At 35.9% G+C, this 5,029-nt stretch overlaps 1 pseudogene; it reads left to right on the top strand.

Moving 5' to 3' along the window:
* Nucleotides 1–718: 718 nt before the first annotated feature.
* On the top strand, nt 719–1,427 carry LOC114900972 (annotated as a pseudogene).
* Nucleotides 1,428–5,029: the final 3,602 nt, after the last annotated feature.

Consider the following 5,029-nt stretch of genomic DNA (forward strand, 5'->3'; position numbering starts at 1 on the left):
TACACAGCTATTAAAAGAAGATATCACAAAGAGTTGAATAATAACTTTTAATGGGAGAAAGAAGAACTCTAACAATATAGTCTCATATTTTGAGATATATTTATCAGTTATTTAAATATTTAATACAAAATATTTATTTGAATGAAAAAATTAAATTATGTCTTTTCCTCCTAGAAGCACATTACTAGTAAAAGCAAGTTGGAAAGGAGAGCTGGAAACCTAAAATTATTGATCAGTTAGAATATGTGTGTGTAGCACTGTGTTTTATACACCCAAACTTGTTAAATCGTCATAATTATACTGTTAGTTATACCCTATCAGAAGACTTAAAGGATTCAGAAAATTTAGGGAACCAATTAAGTATGGATGAAGAAATTCTAGAATTCAAGCCTGAGTTTTTCTAGCACTTACTCCCTAGTTTTTTTTTTTCTGTTAGACCAGTTCATAATGCAGATAATAGCCTTTTACAAGTGACAGCAATTCCTGCAAGACAGTCTAAATCTAGAAACTGCAGCAAAAGATCTTAATTGTTTTGGTTTTCCTTCAAGTCTGGGAATATTTTTCAGAGCTTCCCAACCTGTTTCTGCTTCTTTCATGGCAGACCCAAACAAGTGAAGTGAGCCTACCAAACTCATACATTAAGCTCCATAGAGACAGCGTCAGGGCGAGTGACGGGCACTGGGCGACTCTGTGCCTTGCAGAGGAAAAATAATTAAACATGGGCAAAGGAGAGCCTAAGAAGCCGAGAGGCAAAATTTTCATTCTTTGTGCAAACTTGCTGGGAGGAGCACAAGAAGCACACAGATGCTTCAGTTAGCTTCTCAGAGTTTTCTAACAAGTGCTCAGAGAGGTGGAAGACCATGTCTGCTAAAGAGAAAAGAAAGTTTGAAGACATGGCTGAGGCAGACAAACCGTGTTATGAAAGAGAAATGAAAACCTATATCCCTCCTAAAGGGGAAACAAAAAAGAAGTTCAAGGATCCCAATGCACCCAAGGGGCCTCCTTTGGCCTTTTTCTTGTTTTGTTTTGAGTATTGTCCAAAAATCAAAGGAGAATGTCCAGGCTAATCCAGTGGTGATGTTGCAAAGAAACTGGGAGAGATGTGGAGTAACACTGCTGCAGATGACAAGCAGCCTTAGGAGAAGAAGGCTGCTAAGCTGAAGGAAAAGTACAAAAAGGATATTGCTGCATACTGAGCTAAAGGGAAGCCTGGTGCAGCAAAAAAGGGAGTCATCAAGGCTGAAAAAAGCAAGAAAAAGAAGGAAGAGGATGAAGGTGAGGAAGACAAAGAGGATAAGGAGGAGGAGGAAGATGACGAGGATGAAGAGGAAGAAGATGATGATGATGAATATGTTGGTTCTAGTGCAGTTTTTTTTTTCTCATCTATAAAGCATTTAACCACCCTGTACACAACTTGCTCCTTTTAAAGAAAACAATTGAAATGTAAAAAAAAAAAAAAAAAGGATAGGCTGTAGGGTAAACTACATGATTTTTAGGAACACTGGATTACTGAGAAGAGATTTCTGAGAAAAAAATACCTTAGGTACCGCACAGAGACATCTCATCTCATCCCTGTAAATAAAATCCTTTGATTTAACTGCATTTTTTTTTACAGTGCAAATGTTTTACCTTCTTTATGGCTCAATCCTAAGTAATATGGGTAAAAACATCCATTTGAATGATTAATAAAGATCAGCTGTAAAGGAAAGAGAGTAAAGTTAATGGATTGGGAAGTAGAAAAAAAATATTTTAGAATATTGTTATAAAGGGATTGAATATGGAGATTTTGAAACAAGCAGACAGAAAGGAGACAATAAATGTACCAACTTGGGCATTTTCATTTTGTTATTCCAGTGTACATAGTACCATCCCTAATTCACAGTTGAATTCTTAGTCTAAGGGAGACTCAGTGAATTTGAGTAAATTCTATTTTGAAGAAAATAGAAATTCTAATTTGAAGAAAATTCTATTTTGAAGAAAATAAGAAAATTCTTATTTTCTCTGTGAGGTTTAAGGTTCTCATTTTATAGGAAAAATTCAGAGAAAGACAGAGGGAGGTCTTTGGGGAACTTCAGTAAAATAACAGGTAATTGTCTTAGCTGCTTCTTATTTTTTATTTCTTCTTTTATTCTTCTTTCCTTCATTCCTTCCTTTGTAGTTTTTTTTCTTTCAACACTTCTTAAATTTCTTTCTTCTTTCCTTCTCTCCACAAATATGCTCTTACATTTTGAGTACGGTAAATCCTTTGCAAGGTGCTAAATATGAAAAAAAGAATGAGACTTTATCTCTGTGCCAAATTTATAGTCTAGTGTTTCTATTACTATAAACAAGTACAAAGAAGGAAAGCCAGTTTCACTATATAGATTTTAAAGTACCAAGTTGGTTCAATTTTAAATTATAAATCAGATATAAAATTTATAGGTTTATTTAGGATTCTAATTTTGTAAATGAGGGGTAATAAGATTGTAATTAAAAATCATCTTCAAGTAGACAGTACAGATGTTGGTATCAGGGTATTGGAGCTTTTGCTATTCTTAACCTAATCTTCCTGTATATATGCTATTTTTTAGATTTGTCATTCATTTTTTGTATAACTTAATTTCTATGCCTGTGATATTTATTATCTGGAGGCATTGAGGAACTCACACTCTGAGACAGGATCCACCAGAGCCCTTGGCCCAGATAGAAGTATAGGGGTGGGGTTTCTTGTTAAAGGGAGAGTCAGGGGAAGTTGAAGAAGTTCAGTATAAATTTATATGTATTTTGTGTATTTGCATTATTTTCTGTGAAAAATATTCATCTTTTCATCAGCTATTCAGAGAGATCTCTGATTCCCTCAAGTATATAGTTGATAGGTCTGAATTAAAACAAATTCAATATACTACTTTGTATTTCACTGGTTCTTTCATATATATTTTCAGGTTGTTCCACTAAAAGATAAAGATTTTAAGAACTTTGACACACATTGAGACAGGAAGGAAGGGGGCAGGGCACAACTTTTAAAAGAATAACATAGCCTAAGGACACAACATAAACTGATTAGAACCAAATAGGTCAAAGGTGGTGGACGAGTTGACTTCCACTAGACATTGAGACTCAGTATATGCTCATTATAACACATCAGCAAGCTAAATGACACATCCACCTGTGCCATGACAGATTCAAGGCTGACCATAAAAGGCCAAGAAGTGGTCAGTGGCCCAATTCCTGGAAAACCGAGCCCGTTCTCCAAAATAGTTGGAATAATCTTCCCACTTGTTAGCCTATGAAATTACCCATCACGTAAAAACTAACGACCCCTTACCCTGGGGCCTCTTGACTTTTAGATGGCCCACACTCTGTCTATGGAGTGTTTATTTCCCTGAATAAATCTGCTTTCACTCTACTTTGGCTTGCTCTTAAATTCTTTCATGTGAGAAGCAAAGGACCCTCACTTGGTGGCCTATCCCAGGGATTTGCCCAAGACCTGGGACACGAGCATCCTCTCACGCCCCATTTTCCTGCAAAAACATCAAGAAAAAACAACTATTTTAAATTGAACTTTTTATTTCAAATTCTCTGCCTTAGCATTACTCTTCAAAATGCATTCATGATAAGTATAATTTCATTTACAAAAATTTTATTTTACATAATACCAGGATTATACTATCTACTAGTGCAATTATAGTGATTAACATTTTGGGTTTTTTACAGGAAAATGATGCTTTGACCATTTTACTCCATGTTAATATTTGATATCTTAGGGCTAAGGGAATAAGAATATTATGCAGTTTATCAAGACCACCCCAACACAAGTGCATTCCTTTTCCAAAAATCTGAAATCTTGTACAATCTTTCATTCATGATATGATATTCCTATAAATGTTCATCAGTAAAAATGACAATGGAAGCAGCAGCAGAAAATTAGCTGAATACAGAGAAATTAATCCTTTACTATAACTTAAATCTAAGAATTTCCTTTAAACAGTGCATACTTATTTCTCAGTGCAAACCAAAGAGCTGTAAGGAAATGAACAATGGTGATTACATAGCAACAGAAAAGCTTTTTTGGATCCAAAGCTAATCAATTGCAAATAATCTGGATGTTGCTCTGTTAAAGCAGGTGGCTAGATATGAACAGAGAAAGGGGGCCATGGGCAAGATGGCAGGAAAAACTGCACCTTGTAAACCAAGGGAGTCCCTGGACAAAGAAAAGCAGGAACCTCCAGACTGACAGGAAACCACACATTTTGGGATGATAAGTATCCTGGAGGCAGACAAAGAGGGAAAAGTAGGAATCTCCAACATCTAAATGTAACCTTTTGCTCATTATGTCCCCATTACAATGACATTAGACTTGCAGATAAGAAGTACCCATCATGCAGTGAATCCATGAGACTTCCAACCAAGACAAAATAAGGACAAAAATCCCTCCTCCCCCCAGGAAAGTGGAGCTCTGATGAAAATCAGGCAATATAACCCCCAAACTCCTACCTCCCCAGTGGATATATTGCCCCTTGAATTTTAAACCCCACATAAACAGCTTGCCAAAAAAACTCAAGGCAACTATTGACCTGAGCCCACTCTCCCCTTGAGAGCATACTATCACTTAAATAAATCCTCACTTTACTTTCTTGGTCTTCCTTTCTCATTTCTGAATTTTTTCTGTGATGAGACAAGAAGCTACCCTCTGGGAACAGTTCTTTGTTCTTCAGATAGATTATTGAAGTCTGTAGTACCACTTCTTCCCCAGTTAGAGAAATGCTTTATTTTTTTAGAACTGGATAGTAATGTATTTTTGCACCTTTCCTTCAATATTATTAAAGAATTATACGGAAGAAAAGCTCTACTGAGAGATTTTTTTCAGCCTCAGAAATGCTGCTTGAAACTTGGAAACCTCAGGTAGAAGGTCACTTCTGCTCCTTGAACTCTAAGAATGTGAGACTGGGTTTTGCTATAAAATGTATTAAACTAAGAGAGTGTCCATATGGCATGAATTGAGTCATGAAGTTTATTCTTACACATAAAATACTGGCCCTGCTATTGGACC

The sequence above is a fragment of the Monodon monoceros genome, unplaced genomic scaffold (assembly GCF_005190385.1).
Source record: "Monodon monoceros isolate NGI ecotype Baffin Bay Population unplaced genomic scaffold, NGI_Narwhal_1 Super_Scaffold_19, whole genome shotgun sequence".
Classification (NCBI taxonomy): domain Eukaryota; kingdom Metazoa; phylum Chordata; class Mammalia; order Artiodactyla; family Monodontidae; genus Monodon; species Monodon monoceros.